This window comes from Podarcis filfolensis, assembly GCF_964270895.1.
Source record: "Podarcis filfolensis genome assembly, chromosome: 8".
In the NCBI taxonomy this organism is placed as follows: Eukaryota; Metazoa; Chordata; class Lepidosauria; order Squamata; family Lacertidae; genus Podarcis; species Podarcis filfolensis.
The window spans coordinates 8330765-8353491 of record NC_139611.1 but is presented as its reverse complement, the minus strand read 5'-3'; the positions used below and the strand labels follow the sequence as shown (position 1 = coordinate 8353491).

Below are 22727 nucleotides of genomic sequence, written 5' to 3'. Positions count from 1 at the left end.
ATTGGATCTCTTTTATCTTTTACCCCGTCGCCGTTCCGAAGGGCCCACCGCCCTCTCCATCCCAAAAGAGCTTCGGTGGCAGCCTCACCATGGCAACCACATCCACTCCCCCCCCCATCATCCGCCCCCCCCCCCCCCGCAAGCCAGTGAACCACTAAATGCCAGAGAAAGCCAGGCGGAGAGATGGAGAGCTGTAAAAATAACCCACGACGACGACGGGGCTTAGAAGAAATTTGACGCGCTGCAAATCTCTGTTGAAAATCCAAAAGCGGGGCACTGAATACCTGCTGGGCTGAATTTTAAAATCCATCACAGGCAGTTAAAAGGGGAGGAAAGTGAGGACACCTGCTGGCTCCCCCTTCTTCTCCTCCTTCCCTCCTCACTGCACCAATTCCTGAATTGAGCCACGTATCGCATTGCTAAAGATTTGACCAGCAAACCTTCCCAGCTTCTGATCCTCACCTTCCAATGATGGCGAGAAGGAGAGGTTTCAGTTTGAACCCACCTGGTTCGCTCTCCACCAAGCAAAGCACACCTCTCCTTCAAAATCTGAACCAGTCGAGATTTTTGGTGCCGAAAATAATATATATAATAATCAAGATAATATGTAAAAAATGCATTATATTAGGCAAACTGGCTTGCAAAAAAATATATTAGGCAATATATATATTGGTTCTATTGGGATGACTGTGCATGAAAGCGCAAACAAAATTCCATTTTTTAAAAAATAACGAATGAATGCAGAAATTGGGGAAACTGGGTTTAAGATTAGGAAATCGGGAACTGGAGGTATAGAAATGTTCTTCCATCCCTGTCTCCAATCCAGAAGATTATTCTGGATGATAATTTGCTTAAATGCTGCCTCCTAAGAAGACACTCAGGGTGTAAGTATAAAAGGAGAAAGATACTGAAATGGAGAGGGGGGTAGGATCCAGCAACAACAATATGAGAAGCCAACAATTGAGCAATTAAAAGGAGAGCTAAAAACCTTAATGAGGACAAAAAGGCTTAAAATGCCAAGAAACAAAAGCAAATTAAATGAGGAGAAGGGATCTAAAAACAAGACATTTCAAAGCAGCAAATTTTAAAAGCCTGGGGAAACGTAAAAGTCAGCAGACGATAAAAAGATCTTAAAGGAGGGATGGACAAACGCATCCTTTTCAATCTCTCAGATTTCATAGAATCATAGATTTGGAAGGGACCCAAGGGTCATCTAGTCCAACCCCTAAAATATCTTCCTCAGTCTGTGATATATGCTAGACCTCATGAAAATTCAACCCACATTTTAAGGCACATGTGCAAACAATTTCCCCCAATAAAATTCATTTGTGTTTTCATCACCATATACATATAGGCTACTTTCCCCTGTTTACACATTTTCCCTGAATATACATTTTTGTACACATTTGGGGGTTGAAAATTCAGAGAAGCGTGGGTTTCAAAGGACACCTGTTCTGTTTCAGGAAGTGCAAATTAAGCAAGTCCACATTAAAGTCAACTGAGCAGAAATGGAGCCACCAGCAAGAAGGCCCTTTGCTTGTATTGCAGAGATCAGCCTGCACCAACCTGGTGCCCCTCCAGATGTTTTGGGAATTGTAGCCTGCATCTGGAAGGCATCAAGTCAGTCGGTGGAATCTGGTACTTGAACGGCGGTACCTGGATCAAAAAACGTCAGAGGTATTTACTTTTAGGACTAACCGATCAACAATTCCATACATTTGAGAGGTAGCGTGGTGCAATGGTGAGAATGTTGAGCAAAGGCCTGGGGAGACCTGGATTCGAATCCCCCACTACGCCATGAGTATCGCTGGATGGAATTGGACCAGTCAAAGGCATATCACACAACTGCACAGGGTTGTGTGTGGATAAAATGTGACTCTTGGAAGAATATGTGAAGCAATAAAGCAGCAAGGTTAGGTATCACACTGTTTAGGAATTCTAGAAACACAACACTGGCAAGCCCCTTCCCCACCTGTGCTGCTTTTGGGGGGCTGTGTCAGATAGCTGGGCCTGCAACAGAGTAAGTCACATTCCAGAGTTTTGCTGGATGAGATCCGAGTTCAAATCCCTGCACAACCATTACACACGAGACAGAATCAGAGAATTGTAGGACTGGAAGGGACCGCATGGAGCATCTAGCCCAATCCCCTACAATTTCAACTAAAGCATTTACGTAACCTCTGCTTAAAAATCTCCAGTGCAGGGAAGCCCACCACCTTCCAGAGCCTCTTACAGCCAGAAAGTTTTTCCGTAGGTTTAGCCGGAATCTCCTTCCTTGTAACTTGAAGCCATTGGTTTGAGTCCCACCCTCCAGAGCAGGAGAAAACAAGCTCGCTCCATCTTCCATATGACAGCCCTTCAGATATTGAAAGATCATCTCTCAGTCTCCTCTTTACCAGGCTAAACATACCCAACTCCTTCAACCGTTCCTCATAAGGCTTTGATTCCAGAACCTTGATCATCCTGTTTGGATTCCTCTCCTCAGCACACCTTCCAGCTTGTCAACATCCTTCTTAAATTGGCTATGCTCACTATATTGGATGCCCCTGAATTAAAGGATCGGTCAAATTTATGGTGGAGATCCATGAGCCTCCATATTCCAAAACACTATACCTCTAAGTACCAGCGGGAACCCAAGAGGGGAAAGTCATCTTGCCATTGTACCCTGAGTTTCCATGGGCTTCCGGCTGTGCACTGTTGGAAACAAGCTACTAATTCAAATGGACCTTGATTTGATTGAGTAAAGCAGTTATTAAGTCCTTCGAGGGGACCCTTGCCATGGATTGATTTTGGGGGGGGGGGCATGAGTGGAACCAATGGGAGTTAAAGCCCATAAACATCTGGAGGTCCATAGACTACTCTCCTGTGATTTGTTGCATGCTCTTGCTCTTAGCCTCAGTTCCCCCAGCTGTGAAGTGGGCATAAATAATGATGCCTCTAGCCTAACAGATGGAGAATTAAAGATAGATAGATGATAGATAGATAGATGATAGATAGATAGATAGATAGATGATAGATAGATAGATAGATGATATATGATAGATGATAGATAGATAGATGATATAGATAGATAGATAGATGATAGATAGATAGATAGATAGATAGATAGATAGATAGATAGATGATAGATAGATAGATAGATAGATGATAGATATAGATAGATGATAGACAGATGATAGATAGATAGATAGATAGATAGATAGATAGATAGATAGATGATAGATAGATGATAGATGATAGATGATAGATGATAGATGATAGATGATAGATGATAGATAGATAGACAGATAGATAGATAGATAGATATAGATAGATAGATAGATTCCAGCCTCCATCAAGCACTTCCACAAAGATGAACAAGAGAGGCCCTTTTATTTTATTTTTGCTGTGGAAACAGCCATTACGGCACCCCTTCTGCCCCCCCCCCCCAGCAACAAACTGATTTGCACAGAAGAAATTTTCAGAGCTGAGCTCCTGGGAAAGAAACCCACATTCACTGAAGGGGCTTTCTGGCAGCGAACGCTCAGTCCATTTTCGACACTGTACATTCTGTATGTGTACAAACTAGTACTAGCTCTCTGCGAGGATCTGCATCCATTAACGGACCCATTTAAGAGCAGGGCATCTTAGAGAGCAAGCAGTAGCGCCATGTAGCAAGCCAGATCGATTCCACACTCCTGATGTACCAGAACCACCCCTGTAGCCTGTGGCACGAGACCTAGGGGGACCTGCGTGGAAATGTCACGGATAATTCTGAAATGGATTAAAGTACCTTTCAAGCTCAGTTAGTAAGTGATGTCTCTCTGGGATTAAAAGGGGGAGCAAACAGTAACTGCAAGGTTCGACTCGGCCCCTAATTCATTAGGTAGTCCTAGCACAGATGATGCCGCCACACACACAAAGACAGCAGTATAGCGGTACCTCGGTTTAAGAGCAGTCCAGTTTAAGAACGACTGGGTTAACAAACTCCGCAAAACCGGAAATAGTGTCTTGGTTTGAGAACTTTACCTCGGTCTAAGAATGGAAGCCGAACAGTGGAAAGGCACCGGCGGCAGGAGGCCTCATTAGGGAAAGCGCGCCTCAGTTTAAGAACGGTTTTGGTTTAAGAACAGACTTCTGGAACAGATTAAGATTAGCTACCTTTGATGGTGACCCAGAAACTACAACTAATCCAGAATGCGGCAGCTAGACTGGTGACTGGGAGTGGCCGCAGAGACTATATAACACCGGTCTTGAAAGACCTACATTGGCTCCCAGTACGTTTCCGAGCACAATTCAAAGTGTTGGTGCTGACCTTTAAAGCCCTAAACAGCCTCGGTCCAGTATACCTGAAGGAGTGTCTCCACCCCCACCGTTCTGCCCGGACACTGAGGTTCAGCTCCGAAGGCCTTCTGGTGTTTCCCTCATTGCGAGAAGCAAAGCTACAGGGAACCAGGCAGAGGGCCTTCTCAGTAGTGGTGCCCGCCCTGTGGAACGCCCTCCCACCAGATGTCAAAGAGATAAACAACTACCTGACATTCAGAAGACATCTGAAGGCAGCCCTGTTCAGGGAAGTTTTTAATGTGTGACATCTTAGTGTATTTTTGGTCTCGTGGAAGCCGCCCAGAGTGGCTGGGGAAACCCAGCCAGATGGGTGGGGTACAAATAATAAATTATTATTATTATTATTATTATTATTATTATTATTATTATTATTACTATTATTATTAGCAAACCAAGGTAGCACTGTACTGGGCCATCGCTCAGTCCCCAGGTAGGGCTGCGACTGAACCCTGCTTGAAACTCCATATGATAGCCTGAGACAAGCCACTGTCGCTCAGCTTCAAATTCACCATCACCAGCATTAGAGATCAGAACACCCACTCACTTTACAGCAGATAAGAACTTTATACAGATGTTATACAGATGTTAAAGGTAAAGGGACCCCTGACCATTAGGTACAGTTGTGACCGACTCTGGCGTTGCGGCGCTCATCTCACTTTATTGGCCGAGGGAGCCGGCGTATAGCTTCCGGGTCATGTGGCCAGCATGACTAAGCCGCTTCTGGTGAACCAGAGCAGCGCACGAAAATGCCGTTTATCTTCCTGCCAGAGCAGCACCTATTTATCTACTTGCACTTTGACGTGCTTTCGAACTGCTAGGTTGGCAGAAACAGGGACCAAGCAACGGGAGCTCACCCCGTCGCGGGGATTCGAACCGCCGACCTTCTGTTTGGGAAGTCCTAGGTTCTGTGCTTTAACCCACAGCGCCACCGGTGTCCCTATACAGATGTTGTTGGACCACAACTCCCACAATGCCTGTCTACTGGAGATCCTGGCTGGGTCTGATGGGATTCGGACTTCAACAATAGATAGAGAACCACAGCCCTGCTTTGCAAGGTTGTCGTGAGGGTTGCAACTGTATAACACACTTTGAACAGTCAGAATAATTATTGCATTCCGTCTCCATCGCGGAGTCCCTTGGGCAAGCCTCGGTTTCCCTTCCGTGGTGTGCAACCACCTCAGGCCTTTTTTTGACACAGAAGCCCATCCTTTTAATCCCAGATGTATTCTTTTGCAGAACTGTAGCACTGGAAGGTGCATCGCCATTCTAGTCCAAGCCCCTGCAATGCAGGAATTGTGGCTTTAAAAATCCCTGACGGATGTTCAAAATCCTCTGTTCAAAAACCTCCGAGGAAGGAGAGTCTTGCACCTTCTGAGGGAGTCCATGATCCGCTCTTACCATCAGAAAGTTCTTCCTGGTGTTTGGTCAGAATCTCTTTCCTTGCCATTTGGCTCCACTTGGTTTGTGTCCTACCCTCCGGAGAAGGAGAAAATAAGCTTGTTCCATCTTCTATGAGACAGCCCTTCAGATCTTTGAAGATAGCTATTCCATCACATCATCCAGGCTAAGCATAGCCAACTCCCTCGTCTGTTCTTTAATGTTATACACCCCACTTTTCTTCCATTGGTAGATGGAAGATGGCATACATGGTAAGGCCCTGTGGGGGTTAATTCCCAAGTGGCCTCTCATTCAGACAATGACCACCCCATCTGCTTAGCTTCAGGAAGGCCTCTGCACTACAGTGGTACCTCGGGTTAAGTACTTAATTCGTTCCGGAGGTCCGTTCTTAACCTGAAACTGTTCTTAACCTGAAGCACCACTTTAGCTAATGGGGCCTCCCACTGCCGCCGCACCGCTGCAGCACCATTTCTGTTCTCATCCTGAAGCAAAGTTCTTAACCCAAGGTACTATTTCTGGGTTAGCGGAGTCTGTAACCTGAAGCATCTGTAACCTGAAGCGTATGTAACCCGAGGTACCACTGTACACACATTCAGGACAATCCTCTGTGACATGGGCTGTGAGAGGAAAACACACTCTGTACATCAGGCATGGCCAAACGTGGCCCTCCTGATGTTTTGGGACTACAATTCCCATCATCCCTGACCACTGGTCCTGTTAGCTAGGGATGATGGGAGTTGTAGTCCCAAAACATCTGGAGGGCCGAGTTTGGCCATGCCAGCTGTACATGGTCAGGCGCATCCCAGAAACAAACTCCAGAATCCAGAGCAGGGCCCACGGCCAAGCACATCCCTTAGCTAAGCCTTGCTGCTCCGCTGTTGGAAAGACCACTGCCGTATAACTGCTGCAGACTCCCGTGACAAAAAGCCAGGCTCATCGGCAGCCTTTTGCACGGCTGCCAACGAGCAGGCGGGGAAGTGTTTCAAAATCTAGAGCTTGGTCAGGAAGATCAGGACCAGAATTGACAGCTATTGCAATGAGCTCCTTGCTCTCCATGCATGCGCACACACAGCTTATGACTCCCCAGAGGATATGGTCCACAGAGCAAAGAAAACAAAACCCCACAGGTGATTCTCAGATGCAGCAGCAGGGCAACCAAGTGGGTCACATGTCAATGTCACGCAGACACGACTTCCATGCAGGGCAGGAGCCAGGAGCCTTTCCTCTGTCACCTGGGGACAGGTGATTTTGTTGGGGACCCAAAACTGGAGCAGAGCCACAGCAAAGGGGGGCAAGGGAATCTCACAAAACTCTTTCTTGTTAGGGTTAAAGACCAGCATCACATAGAACACATCGTCCAAAAGTGTGTCGTAGGATAAAATAAGAATAAAGTCAGGATACTAGGAAGGGCATTGAAGGTGTGAAGAGGAGGACAACCGAAGGGATCGAGGGTCTGGAAACCAAGCCCTGGGAGGGATGCTTGGGGGAGCTGTGGGTGTTTAGCCTGGAGAAGAGAAGGCAAAGAGGAGAAGGGCTGTTCCATAGAAGATGGAGCAAGCTTACTTTCTGCCGCTCCGGAAGGGAGGACTCGAACCAATGGCAAGAAAGGGGATTCCGACTAAATACCAGGAAGAATTTTCTGGAGGTGGGAGGTGTTTGACAGTGGAATGGACTCCCTTGGGAGGTGGGGACTCCCCTTCCTTGGAGGAATTTAAGCAGAAGGTTTGATGGCCATCAGTCAGAGATGCTTTAGTTGAGATTCCTGCATTGCAGGGGGGTTGGGCTAGATGGCCACTGGTGTCCCTTCCAACTCTACAGTTCTGTCATTCATGAAAATAAAATAAAAGGCAGGGAAAGGTTTTTCCTCTCATTTGCAGGGGGCTTTCCCTTCCTACCATTATTCCATCCATTTCCGCTCTCCCCGCCCGCCCCATTTCCCTCTCCTTCTCAGAGGACCAAACAAAACTGATTGCTTGCAGAGGACTTTCCTCTCTTCCATTTCTCTGTCCATTTGGGTTTAACACCATCACGACCCGCCATTTCCCAGGGTTCTGTTCTGCCTTCCCATCTTCGTGCAACTTGGCTAAGGCTCGGACCAGTTTCCCCACCTAGCACAATATCTTTTCCAATATTCTTGCATTGCTTTTTTCTTTTCTTTTATGTATCTGTTGTTGTTTTTTGTTGTTTTTTATTATAGGATATTTATTAAGATTTTTTAAAGTATTACAATAAAGTGAAAAAGAAGAAAAAACAAATAAATAACAAAAATACAAAATAAAGAAAATTAAAAACACATAAATTTTCAGTTGCTTATTTTCCTTTAACTTGTTTCCCGGACCTCCTCATACCTCCCTTTTTTGTATTCCACCACAGATTGTTGGTTCAGCAAATCCTTACCATTATATTATTACCTATTTATAATCCTTTTTTTCCATATTCTCTTAAAGCATTACAGCTGGAAACCACTTAATTTCAATCCAACATCATTCTAACATTCATTAATTTTACAATATTTCTGTAGATAGTCTTTAAATTTCTTCCAATCTTCTTCCACCGACTCTTCTCCCTGGTCTCGGATTCTGCCAGTCATTTCTGCCAATCTTTTATGTATCTGTTAACTCTGCATGAATCCCATTTAAATAGGAATATGTCTTCTATTGCACACGCTCCCATGTTAATCATTTCTGCAGAACACAATGCGATGTACAGGAGTTCCCATCGGTTCGTACTGGAGCTACGAACACTAGAACGTAATATCCAAACCACATTACACCTAGGGTGCATCCTGTTTCCAGCAGGGGCCAGTCAGGCAGCTTAGCCCTTTGTTCCCAGTAGACTACCCCTAAACAGGGAGGCTCCATTCTTAGGGGTGAACCCCATTGACAGACCTCACCTCTGAGAGTTTGTCCAAGTCTTTACAAGAACTTCCTTGCTGCATCCTAGCAAATGCCCATCTAGACCAGCATCCTGCGGCCACCAGTAGCAGCCAAATGAATACCTCCGTAGAGCCCAGAAGGCACACACACACACACCCCGTCAGTTATTTCTACATGCCCATTTGGCAATACAGACGCACCTCCTTGGCCCCAGGCCACAGCCACCTCCTTCAGAAAGCACTCAGTCAAGGAAAGAGGGTGGACAGGGCTCCCGTATCATCAATAGATGTGAGGTGGGCAGCTTGCTATTAAAGGTGCAAGAGCCCCGTCCTGTTTTATACCTGGCCGCCCATCAGGAAGCTGTCCACCTCCATCCCTCTCAAGGCATTGCAGATCACAGCCTCCTTCATCGTACATATTGCTACTCCAGGTGTGCTTAGAATGGGATATGGGCTTTTGCCCTTTCTCGGCTCCACAGCTCTGCGGGCCTGGGGATCAAAGATGAGCAGGGAGGAATCTGCAAGCCCCAGTAAGTCTGCAGCAAAGCGGGGGCACCAGCCAAGACAACACACACCCTCCCGCTCATTTTGAGGGACGCAAAGCCAACCTTCCACAAGCTTTCCCAAAGCAAGAGAATTTGTGCTTTTTCCTTTCCCTGCACCCCATTCACGTACCAGAACTGTAGTTCCCCACGCCCAGCACTTCAGCCCCCAGCACCCTCAACACACTACGGTTCCCAGGATTCGTTCGGGAAGGTGATGCACTTTAAATGTATGGCAGATGCACGCAGGGATTAGGGAGTCCTTTGCTGCCAGCTGCCAGCTGCGTCTTGGCTGGCTTTGTTGTAACAGGCCGACACTGTTCAGAAACCTGGCTTGAGATGCCTAATCACAGGGTTGTGGGTTCAAGTCTCACGTTGGGCAAAATATTCCTGCATTGCAGGGGGATGGACTAGGGGACCTTCATGATCCCCTCCAACTCTACAATTCTTTGATTTAACACCTGCAGGTCAAAATCTCACTGATCCCCCCCCCAGCCCAGTTCAATCAGGTTTTGGGCAATGGAAGGCAGTTCCATGCCCAGCCAGCCAAGAGCCTGTTGCTGGCAAAGCCGGGGGCAGCACTTCAGGCTTCCTGCATGCAGAATTGAACCCCAGTGCTAGGACCCCTCCCCATTTGAGGCAGTGGACCAAAGGGGGGGGGGCAAGGATGAGCCACAAGAAGCCACTTGAAGCATCTGCCCAGTCTATCACAGCAGATCCGCCTAGCACTGTATATTTAAAGCACACTCAACGGGCATTTGACTTCCTCTAAAGAATCTCGGGAGCTCCAGTTTGTTAAGGGTGTTGGGAATTGTAGATTGGTGCGGGAACTACAGATCCCTAGATACTTCGGAGGAGCTTTCAATGGGTGTTGAGTGTGCTTCAAATGCTCTGCCCCCCAAGCCAGACGCCTGCCAGGGAGCCCCCTCTCCTTTGGGGGGGGTTGAACTAGATGACCCCTGGGCTACTTCTTCCAACGCTGTGATTCTTTGCAGGCTACCGAGGCGAGGTTGCTGAGCTTTCCCACGGCGGGAACGATCGTTCCCGTGTCTTCCAGCAGGAGGCGGGGTGGGGAGGAAACGTGGGAATGCCCCTGCCCGCAACCCGCGCCCAGATACCTCCCGTGACACCCAACCGGCCAGCCAGCCCAAACAGGCGGGTGAGAGCGGCTTACCGTTAAGGCAGGCAAGGCTCTCCTTGCGCAGCGGATCTGCGGCAGCGGTTGTGACCGAGGGAGGGAGGAAAAAAGAGAAAGTCCTCGCTGGCTTGCTGGCTTGCGCGCTTGTTTCCCGCTCCCTGCTGAGCCGAACGCGGAGATCAAAGGGAACCTGGAGCAAGGCGAGCGGGGGAGAGGTGACGTCGCCCGGGGGAGACGCCCGTGCGCTGCCGAAAGGGAGAGTGCATGCCCTGCGCGCGCCTCGCCGCCTCTCCGTCCAGCTGTGGCGCGAGCCCTCGCCTTCCCCGCATGCGCGAGCCGCCCGGACTAGTCGCAAGAGGCACATCAATCGCAAGCCCTGCCCCGCCTGCCAGGCGAGGCTCCCGCTGCGCAGAGCTGGAGGGGGGGGGGAGAGAGAGAGAGAGCGGGGGGGGGGCGCGGGCGGAGGAACTGGCCGGCCGCGTGGGAGGGGCTGGGGAGGGAGCAGATGGACCGGGTGCAAGGGAAACCACAATACGCGCGCCGTTCCGACGTGACGGCCAACACGCAGGTTCCTCACGCGCAGGCGGACACGTAAGCGGTTGCTGTCCTCCGTCGGAGGTTTCTAAGCAGAGGTCAGGTGGCTACTAGCTGCCAGGGATGCTTTAGTTTAGGTGCGATTCCTGCAAGGGGGCGGGTTTGGAGGGACTGGCCAGCTGCGTGGGAGGGGCTGGGGAGGGAGCAGCTGGACAGAAAAGGAACCCGGGCCGGGTTCAAGGGAAACCACAATATACGCGCCATTCCGACGTGACGGCCAACACGCAGGTTCCTCACTCTCACGCGCAGGCGGACACGTAAGCGGTTGCTGTCCTCCGCCGGAGGTTTCTAAGCAGAGGTCAGGTGGCTACTACCTGCCAGGGATGCTTTAGTTTAGCTGCGATTCCTGCACGGCGAGGGGGTTGGACTAGATGACCCACGGGTCCCTTCCAGCTCAATAATTCTGGGGTTCTAATTCTGTGGTTCTAAGCGCGCGGTGTTCACAAACAGCCGCTGGGCTCTTCCCTCGCGAAGGTTTTTTTTTAATGGATCACCACATTTCAGCTTTCCGCAGGACGGCAGGTTTAGGGAGGGGAGAGCGAAAGCAGAAGCTGTAGCTCAGGGGGAGAACATTTTCCTTAAATGCGGAAAGTGCCTGGCTGGTCCAATCCCAGATGGCGACCCCAGCCTGAAATTCCGGAGAGCTTCTGGCAGTCACTGTGTAGACGATACTGCGCTAGGTGGACCAATAATCCGACTCAGTGCATTATACTGTATCGTCCCAATGTGTCTCAGAAACCCCATCCCTCATTTTTGCCTCCTTGGATATATATATGGCTTCACAACAAATATTGCAAAATCTTGGGGAACGTTCTCAGGCAAATTCTGTCTAAACTTAGACGGCGTCCCTGCCCACATTCTTCTCTCTTGCAACGCTTTCATCCTCCGCCACCCCCAGGTCTCCTGCTGTCCCGCTGCCCCCACCCCTAGGCTGCAGGCACCCGCTGTTAACTCCTCAATCCGCCTTCCCTGCTCTCCAACTGCATTTTCTTGCATTCATCCCGTTTCTCTTGTCTGCGTGGGGCTTCCCCGGTGCTTGATCCGGAAGCTGCAGTTAGTGCAGAGTGCTGCAGCACGATCGCTGACAGAGTACAGTGGTACCTCGGGTTAAGTACTTAATTCGTTCTGGAGGTCTGCTCTTAACCTGAAACTGTTCTTAACCTGAAGCACCACTTTAGCTTATGGGGCCTCCTGCTGCCGCCGTGCTGCTGGAGCACGATTTCTGTTCTCATCCTGAAGCAAAGTTCTTAACCCAAGGTACTATTTCTGGGTTAGCGGAGTCTGTAACCTGAAGCGTCTGTAACCCGAGGTACCACTGTATAACATCTGTGCTCAGGAACCTTGCACAGTTTGGCTGTTCGCTGCCTGGCAGATTCAAAGTTCAGCTTGGGACCAGTTTACCTGTAAGATCAACACACCCCATAGATGCCCACTGAACTGCTTTGATCAGTGGAACCAGCGCTGTTACAGATGCCACGTAGTATACCCATTCCACTTTTGAAAGAAATGATCTTTTTGTGCTCTTTGGAACTCCCTGCCACTTGACAGCTGGCAGGCACCTTCACTATCTACCCCCCCCCCCAGCGCCTACTAAAAACATTTTTTGTTCAGACAAGGCTACCCAGATATGCAGAATGTTGCCATGGCTTAATCTGCTTTTAGCTTATCACTTATTTTAATTATTTTTAAAAAATATTTCGTTGTTTTTAACCAGTGTGTGTGTGTGTTGTAAACCGTATTGAGGTTTTTCCCTTTTTTTACAATCAGTTAGGGTGTTTGTACGGCAGCCATGAAACTTTGGGTCCCGATTTTAGGGATAGAAAACAGCCCCTCTTTTTTAAAAAAAGTGGGACTTCGTTGCAGAGGTAATGACAACAGCTGCTGCTCCCCCCCCCCTTTTGAATTCAAACACCTGCCAGTTTTCACTGCAAACGCCTGTTTAATGTTTAGAAATCAATACGAGAGAAACAGAAGCAAGTAAGGGAATGTTAGCTGCATGGGGACAGAAACCGAATGGCCAAGTGTTACAGCCACAGGCGGTGGGAGAGGGGGCGCTTTGAGACTGACACCCTCTGGCTTCTGAACTGTGGTGCGACCAGCTAACTTTAGACCAGGGGTCAGCAAACGTCTTCAGCAGGGGGCCGGTCCACTGTCCCTCTTACCTTGTGGGGGGCCGGACTATATTTTGGGGAAAAACATGAACAAATTCCTATGCCCCACAAATAACCCAAAGATGCATTTTAAATAAAAGCACACATTCTACTTATGTAAAAACACCAGGCAGGCCCCACAAATAAGCCAGAGGTGCATTTTTAAAGAAAAGGACACATTCTACTCATCTAAAAACACCAGGCAGGCCCCACAAATAACCCAGAGGTGCATTTTAAATAAAAGGACACATTCGACTCATGTAAAAACACACTGATTCCCGGACCGTCCGCAGGCCAGATTGAGAAGGCCATTGGGCTAGATCCAGCCCACGGGCCTTAGGTTGCCTACCCATGCTTTAGACCCTGGGCTCAATAGGTTCACAACAATGCCCCTTTAAATAGCTTAGGGGGATTAAGGAAAAACTGCAACAATTTGTTGCAGACTCACCTGCAAAGTCATGGGCCAAGCCAGGAGCCCAGGACCAAAGGATAAGCCAGAATGAGAGGACAAACTAGGAGGCTGGACCACAGCAGAGTCCAGAGAGACCCTTTGGGGTCCTCACAACTCTGTGGAACGGTTGCAGTGTTTGGGGGGTTTTCAGTTTAGAGAAAAGGCGAGAAAGAAGCGAAATGGCAGAAGTATATAAAACAATGCCTGGCACGGAGAAACGTTTTTCTCCCTCTCTCCTAACGCTTAGGATTCATGGAGACTGAACGTCGGAAGATTCAGGACAGAGAAAAGAAAAGACTTCTTCATGCTGCGCTTAGTTAAACTGCGGAACTCCCTTCCACTGGATGCAGGGAACCTGAATGGCTTTAAAAGAGGACTGGGCAAATTCACGGAGGAGGAGAGGGCTCTCGATGGCAACTAGCCATGATGGCTATGCTGTGCCCCCACAATTGGAGGCAGTAATGCTTTCAAACTTCAAATTGCTGGGCGCCACAGGAGGGGAGAAGGAGACTGTGCTGCTCAGGTCCTGTTTGCAGTTTTCCCACTGAGGATCCTGGACTTAGATGGGCTGCTGGCCGGATCCAGCAGGCTCTTCTTACGTTCTTAATGCCACCTTGAAGTTGCGATAGGAATTTTGAGGTCTTAGATATACAGTGGTACCTCGGGTTAAGTACTTAATTTGTTCCGGAGGTCTGTTCGTAACCTGAAACTGTTCTTAACCTGAAGCACCACTTTAGCTAATGGGGCCTCCTGCTGCTGCCGCGTCGCCAGAGCACGATTTCTGTTCTCATCCTGAAGCAAAGTTCTTAACCTGAAGCACTATTTCTGGGTTAGCGGAGTCTGTAACCTGAAGCGTATGTAACCCGAGGTACCACTGTATGTTAAATGTTCATAATTGTACCAACCAAGCACATAGATCAGCTCAGGAAGACCGAACTGAAACCATTTTGATTCCCAAACTGAGCAAATGTTTTCTCTGCAAGGTCAAAGGAAAATGGAAAAGCTTCCCCGTTGTCTTTTCATTCACAAACCTGTCTTAAGGGCACATTTAAGATATGAATAGGTTGTGAGCCTGTGACTTGGCTCAGGAACAAAGTACAGTGGTACCTCGGGTTAAGAACTTAATTCGTTCTGGAGGTCCGTTCTTAACCTGAAACTGTTCTTAACCTGAAGCACCACTTTAGCTAATGGGGCCTCCCGCTGCCGCCGTGCCACCGGAGCACAATTTCTGTTCTCATCCTGAAGCAAAGTTCTTAACCCGAGGTACTATTTCTGGGTTAGCGGAGTCTGTAACCTGAAGCGTATGTAACCCAAGGTACTACTGCATTTATCATTACAAAAGACTGGCCAGGCTCCCCAGGCAATCCAATCAAGTGACCATTAAACAGGTCACCTGGCAGACAGAGGTAAACAAAGCACTCAGATTTCTGCTGTAGACCGCCCTTTCTGTGATGTAGGTGTGATGTATCGGGGGGGGTCTTGAGCTACAACCCTTCTGTGATGTATGTATGATGTTTCTGGGGGTGGGCTTGGACTCCAGGGAGGGAATTCAAAAGTCTATATAAGGGCTTGTGTGCCATTGTTCTGGGTTCCTCCTCCCTCCTGCATGTGGTGAGGGGAGCACCCTGTTGCAACAGATCAATAAAGAGCAAGCTTACTAGCTGCTTTGCTTCTCAATATTCTCTGGTTGGCCTCTGTTATTTTCTCCTACCAATAGGGAACCTACGTAAGGACTCTATACGGGCTCTTGGATACCCCATAAGGGGGAAAAGGGCAGATTTTTGTTTATAACAAAGTACCCACCTGAGCGCTGTTTCACCCAAACACACCAGAGGCACTGTCCTGCAGACACCCTTGCTTCTTCCTGCATTAATATTCAGCTGCTGCTCCTTCAGTGTGCGTTGACTCTCTTCTCCCCAAGAACAGGGCGTCTGAAATTACTTGGCATCCTCCATAACAGATGAAGCATCGCTTGTCTTTGCTGAAGAACCTCTCCATGGGACCAGGAAAGGCAAGGGCATAGCAGGATGTCTGGAGGGGGGCGTGTGGAGTAGAGAACAACAAACTTATAAGCAGTGCCGGATTAACGTATAAGCCAAACAAGCTATAGCTTAGGGCCCCACTCTCTTGGGGGCCCCCAAAAAATTAAAGGGGGGGAACCCTGGATGTACATTTCCAAAATATAAGATAAAAAACAAATAAAATATAACCTACATACAGCAACAGTCTTTTGTGTTGTGTAGGCTCCTGTGATGTAACTAATGGGCCCCGCCTGCTAGCCTGCTCCCTAAAATATCGCATATTTTGTAATGTACAAATGGCTTTAGATACCTATTATTAGGCCAGTGGTGCCCAAACTTTTTTCAAAAAGGGCCAGATTTGATGAAGTGGGGTTTTTTTAGGATTTTACCCCAGGAAATAAACTGCCACAGGGGCCGGATTAAACCAACTGGCGGGGCGGATTAGGCCACCAGAACAGACTTTGAGCATGCCTGTATTAGGTCCATAAATGATCGTATAGCATATACTCAACACAAAAAAACAGCGACAATTTGTTGTTGGCAAAGGACAGCTGGAAATATACAGTGGTACCTCGGGTTAAGAACTTATTTCGTTCTGGAGGTCCATTCTTAACCTGAAACTGTTCTTAACCTGAGGTACCACTTTAGCTAATGGGGCCTCCCGCTGCCGCCATGCCACCGCTGCGCAATTTCTGTTCTCATCCTGAGGTAAAGTTAACCCAAGGTACTATTTCTGGGTTAGTGGAGTCTGTAACCTGAAGCGTCTGTAACCTGAGGTACCACTGTAAATGGCTCCATTACCTTCAGTAGCTTAGGGCCTCATCAAACCCAAATATGATCCTGGTTAGAAGGCAGGATTCTGCAAAGCATTTGTGCAAAATCCCAGATTACGCTTTCCCCCACCCTGCCCATCCAGATACAGTGAGAGGCTAATGAGAACCTGGCACCATCAGGATTTCACCATAGCTGTGGTTCCTGCATTGCAGGGGTTGGTCTACATGGCCCCCGGGTCCCTTTCAGCTCTTCGGATTCTATGCTCCCAAAGCATTTCTTGTTATGCCTTTGCCAAGTGTCAGGTCTCATCTCTGCACACAAGACCCGGCTCTCCTTTGAAGCAGCTTTTCAAAAGGAAATCTATGCGTGGTTTGACACCTCAGTGGAACTGGGTTGCTGTCCTCCCCCACCCCCCAACACAGGATTTTGCTTTCCTGTTGTCAATTAGGAACTCACAGCAGCTATTTTCATGAGACTTAGCCTAGAAAAAGGATTTGGCATCTCTCCGTTTCTCATGAATAAGGAAGGTGGGGCCATTCCCACACACACACACACATCATGCCGCTCCCCCTGCAAGGATGTGTTACAGGAATCCTAAGGTCTCACATATATATAAATCATATGTTCATAAATGCACAAGGCAAACATATACATAAGTATATAAACCACATGTCTGAAATAGTACAGGAGAACAATCCTGAAGCCATTTTGACTCTTCCAGCCACCTCAAAAATTCTCTGTCTTAAGCGCGCATTTTTGAGCCTGTGACCCGGATTCAGGAACCAAGTATTTACCATCACAAAAGAATGGCCAGGCTGCCCAGGTAAAGCAATCAAGTGACCATTATCAGTGTCTTGCCAAACAGGATTTCTGCTGTAGCCCACCTCCTCCTGTGATGTATGTATGATGTTTTGGGTGGTGGTCTTGAGCTACAGGGTAAAAGTAAAGGGACCCCTGACCATTAGGTCCAGTCGTGACCAACTCCGGGGTTGCGGCACTCATCTCGCTTTATTGGCCGAGGGAGCCGGCATACAGCTTCCGGGTCATGTGGCCAGCATGACTAAGCCGCTTCTGGCGAACCAGAGCAGCGCACGGAAACGCCGTTTACCTTCCCGCCAGAGCGGTACCTATTTATCTACTTGTACTTCGACGTGCTTTCGAACTGCTAGGTTGGCAGGAGCAGGGACCGAGCAACGGGAGCTCACCCAGTCGCGGGGATTCGAACCGCCGACCTTCTGATCGGGAAGTCCTAGGCTCTGTGGTTTAACCCACAGTGCCACCCGCGTCCCTCCCTAAGCTACAGGGTGAGCAAGTTCAAAAGTCTATATAAGGGCTTGCACACCATTGTTCTGGGTTCTTCCTCCCTCCTGCGTGGACATGTGGATCCAGAATTGGCCTCCACAGTCACTTACGGAATCACTGTTAAAACCGTGTTTATGGAAGGCAATCTTACTCAGCTACGAGGGATCGCCAAAGAAGAAGAAGAAGCAACAGCTGTAATAAAGATCAGGCTTAATAGCCACTTTGACCATGGTTGATCTCTGTTTCCTTCCTCCGACCGATACGGGTTCTTATACGGGTTTCCCGATGAGCCTCCTACAGGCAGGGAAACAGGTGTACTGAACTCCCTTTTTAGTTGTTTTGTCTATAATATTGAGTGCATCCCAGATTCCAGGCAGGGGAAGATTTCACAGATGCCTACACCTTTCCAGAGTGCCATTCTTTGGAATGAACATAAAGGAAGATGGCGGTGACTTGAGGACATATAGTTTTTGTTTTTCATTATTTAGTTCATATTATTGATTGCCAGAAAGAAAAAGAAAAACTCAAAGCAACCTGTTCATAGGATAGAGGGGTTTGCCAGCATTAATATTGCCACTTCCCTGTTAGGTTTTCAGGGAAGCTGTAGGCTCACAGCTTGGGTTCCAGCTCAGAGCAAGCCTGCATCTCTGTTCCCTCAGCTTCTAGCTGCACCCCAGTGGAAATAAATTATATATATGACATCACGTCTTCAGAGCATGTGGTACCAAAGTTGGGGATGTGTTTACAGTAGGAGCATCCAGACGCTCAGGCATGATGGCTGGAGGTGCATGGAGTCACTTCACAGGTGACCGAGTGAATCATGGGGCCAGAACCCAGTTTTGCATTCTGGATCCCACCCACCCACCCTACCCACTACCCACCCCCACCCCCAAAAAATCCACAAAGAATTAGTATAGTTGATGCATGTGGCAGCCCACACAAGAGACACGTGGAGACAGTGATGCCAAAAGGCTCAATCACAACCATCTGGCTAGCAAATTCACAACGAAGGATAACTTCACAGAAATTGTAACGAAAAACCTGAACTCTCGACTTTGCTTATTTTCCCCTCCCTCCCAATCTACTTTCCTTTTGTGTTGTGTCTTTTAGTCTGCGAGCCTGAGGGCAGGGACTGTCTTTTCCTTCTTCCTTTTATTTGCGAGCTCCTGTGTGAGACTTTTTCAGCCCAAAAGCATTTTTTTCAGACAAAACTCGAAGTAAATTAATAGAAATGGTGTTTCCTTTTATACATTTAATAAACGAAGTGTGTGGACCACCAGCAAGACAAACATCATTCCAGACAGATCTACTCTCTTGAACAGGAATCTGCTAACTTGAAATGGTTTTTCACTCAGTTTTGAACAACGGAGGCCAATTGTACTGATTGCTTTTATTGCTAAACAAGGAAGTTTACAATGAAAGCTATATATTTAAACAGTACATGCTCAGGGGCAGATTGGGCTCGTCAACCATATAAGGTAGCCAATCCAGGAGAAGGGAAACTCTCATCCTAAACCACTGCTGTCTTGCGGGTGAAATAAAAAGATTAAAGTCTTATATATATAATAAATGTTCATGGCTATGCCAGACAAAAGGTAAAGGGAGTCCTGGCCATTTGGTCCAGTCGTGGCCGGCTCTGGGGTTGGGTTGCGGCGCTCATCTCACTTTATTGGCCAAGGGAGCTGGCGTACAGCTTCTGGGTCATGTGGCCAGCATGACTAAGCTGCTTCTGGTGAACCAGAGCAGTGCACGGAAACGCCATTTACCTTCCCACCGGAGCGGTACCTATTTATCTACTTGCACTTTGACGTGCTTTCGAACTGCTAGGTTGGCAGGAGCAGGGACCGAGCAACAGGAGCTCACCCCGTCGCGGGGATTCGAACCGCCAACCTTCTGATTGGCAAGTCCTAGGCTCTGTGGTTTAACCCACAGCGTCACCCATGTCCCTAATGCCAGGCAAACACATACATAAATGTATGGGCCACATGTCTGAGGCACCACAGGAGGGCGGCCCTGGAGCTATTTTGGCTCCCAAACTGACCAAATGTTTTCTCTGCAAGGTCAAAGGAAAATGGAAAAGACTCCCCATTGTCTTTTCATTCACAAAACCTGTCTTAAGGGTATATCTGTGTATGAATAGGGTGAGCCTGTGACCTGGCTCAGGAACTAAATATTTGTCACTACAAAAGACTGGCCAGGCTCCCCAGGGTATCCAGTCAAGTAAGCATTAACAGGTAACCTGCCAGACAGGAGATAAACAATGACAGGAGATAAACAACATACTCAGATTTCTGTTGTAGACCGCCCCCTCTGTGATATAGGTATGATGTTTCTGGGGGTGGTCTTGGACTCCAGGGTGGGCAATTTAAATAAGGGCAGGGACCCCTTGGTTATATATAAGGGCAGGGACCCCTTGGTTCGGGGTCCTCCTCCTTTCCTGCATGTGAAGGGGGCACCCTGTTGCAACAGTTCAATAAAGATCAGGCTTACTAGCTGCTTTGCTTCTCAATATTCTCTGGTTGGCCTCTGTTATTTCCTCCGACAGATGGAGAACCTGCACAGGACTCTATAAGGGCTGTTGTGACTCCCAAAAGGGAATAAGGGCAGATTTTCGTTTATTCCACGGCCATCTTCTGGAGAATAAAAGGCAAAGGAGTAAACCCGACACAAATCTAGAGTGGAGTCCCTAAGGTGGGCTTCATTAGTCTGAGCAAAGCCTTATCACAGCGCAATGACATATTCCAGCCAGGCCAAAGCACCGGAGGAAGGGTGCAGAGCAGGGCCACTGACTAAGGGGTGTGTCTTGGGAGAGTCCCCAGGGCCAATTAGAGACGTCTGAAGAGCCACAATCTGCCCCCCGCCCCCCCGGACTGAGAGCCAAACTTCCTTATTCTGAGAGTTCAGCCTCGCCACCACTTTTTTCTATCGGATGCTGCTTTTTAAATAAAGAGTTTATTCAGCATGCCTCCAGGAGCCTGGGCGCTTGCATGATTTAAAGGCAGCAATATCCGCACCTTGAGAATACTAAAAGGGAAGTCTCAAAATAAAATGAAAGGACATCTGGTTCCTTGCAGGCCAGAAGGAATGCAGGAGGAGAATATATTAGAAGACAGCTGTCCCTCTCTCCATAATTATTAAATAAAGATTCTTTTTGGATGCTTACAAATATACTGTTGCACTTACCTCAATCTCCAAACTTCAAGAGACCCCAGCACTTATCCAGGGTTCAGTTTCCTTGGAATGAAGGTCATTGGAGACTGTGGTGTCTTTAAGATATCTGGTTTTATTTACACATGTAAACAGCCTGAGCAGAGGATGGCATACCCTCCAACATTTCTCTGAGGAAAATAGGGAAGTCCTAAGGAAAAGTGGGGGGACGCGGGTGGTGCTGTGGGTTAAGCACGTCAAAGTGCAAGTAGATAAATAGGAACCGCTCTGGCGGGAAGGTAAACGGCGTTTCCGTGTGCTGCTCTGGTTCGCCAGAAGCGGCTTAGTCATGCTGGCCACATGACCCGGAAGCTGTACGCCGGCTCCCTCAGCCAATAAAGTGAGATGAGCGCCGCAACCCCAGAGTTGGCCACAACTGGACCAAATGGTCAGGACTCCCTTTACCTTTTGTCTGGCATAGCCATGAACATTTATTATATATATAAGACTTTAATCTTTTTATTTCACCCGCAAGACAGCGGTGGTTTAGGATGAGAGTTTCCCTTCTCCTGGACTGGCTACCTTATATGGTTGACGAGCCCAATCTGCCCCTGAGCATGTACTGTTTAAATATATAGCTTTCATTGTAAACTTCCTTGTTTAGCAATAAAAGCAATCAGTACAATTGGCCTCCGTTGTTCAAAACTGAGTGAAAAACCATTTCAAGTTAGCAGATTCCTGTTCAAGAGAGTAGATCTGTCTGGAATGATGTTTGTCTTGCTGGTGGTCCACACACTTCGTTTATTAAATGTATAAAAGGAAACACCATTTCTATTAATTTACTTCGAGTTTTGTCTGAAAAAAATGCTTTTGGGCTGAAAAAGTCTCACACAGGAGCTCGCAAATAAAAGGAAGAAGGAAAAGACAGTCCCTGCCCTGTCGGTCATGACTGGACCTAATGGTCAGGGGTCCTTTACCTTTACCTTTAAGGAAAAGTGGGACATTCCAGGATCAAATCAGGAACCAGGATGGCTTCTGTAAATCCAGGACTGTCCCTGGAAAATAGGGGTGCTTGGAGGGTCTGGGATAGAAGGTCTCACAATAGTAAGACCCCAGGATATCTTGCTTCTTCTGACAGGTTAAGTGACCTACGATATTCTAAGCCTTCTTGATACACAGTCACTCACCTGACTGTCATTCTGACTGGCCCCACAAACCTATAACACTATCTTACAAGCAGAAATCAGCCAGGGTTTGGGGCAGCGGGGATTCTTCACATGGTTTGATCCTGACTTTCCCTTTGTAGTGTGTTTGACCCTGCGGCAGTTCAGATACATCTTCAGTTGTCCATCTTCCACAACCCTGCCGTGATTCAGGGTAGCCTTTAAAAAAAAACATTTTAAGTACCGCTTACCAGTTTATTCAATGGAATAAGCTCATAATCTTTCTCCCCCCCCTTTTTTTAAAGACACACACACACAAACAAAACAAAAAATTAAATTGAAAAAACCTGATTGGGAAAAGAAAAGGACTCTTGGCGAAGCAGGTGCTAGCCAATCAGTGCTGTGCACAGTCAGCTTCACTTCACTTCCTCCCTGGGCAGACTGCTGAGTGAATAAAAAATGTGGCAAGCTTCCATCTGCAGTTTCATCCACCTAGACCCTGCACTCTCATTTTAAATCCAGTTTCCAAAACCATAAGGACTAGGAACCCACTTGGCTTTCAATGATATCAAAGATTCAGAAGGCTGGATTCAGGGAGCCTTATTATGCATGCAAGGCATACTCTCCTTGAACCATTAGAGCTGAATAGGTGGGCTGCTGCTGTTCCACATGCATTTTGGCTAACATGCTCTCATTTGTTCTGTTGCCAACTGCAAATTATCAGTAAGCTGTTCCCACAAGTAGGATTAGCATGGCAAGAGACGTTGGGATTTATTGCCATCAACGGAGAATGAAGGGGAATTATTCCTAGTCTATTTATGCTGTGTGGTTGGTGACTTTCCAGAAAGC

The 22727-nt window shown here is 47.8% G+C and overlaps 1 protein-coding gene across 3 annotated transcripts in view; it reads right to left on the bottom strand.

Annotated features, from left to right (window-relative positions):
* RPH3A (rabphilin 3A) overlaps positions 1-15550 on the bottom strand; it is a 123537-nt gene extending 107987 nt beyond the window's left edge. For 2 of the 3 annotated variants that reach the window (XM_083629418.1, XM_083629421.1), the window contains exon 1: positions 15275-15550. The gene's annotated coding sequence lies outside the window, so the exon portion shown is untranslated. Of the gene's footprint in view, positions 1-10312; positions 10563-15274 lie in introns of those variants that run through there. The other variant, XM_083629420.1, reaches the window with a different exon arrangement.
* Between the last annotated feature and the right edge of the window lie 7177 nt (positions 15551-22727).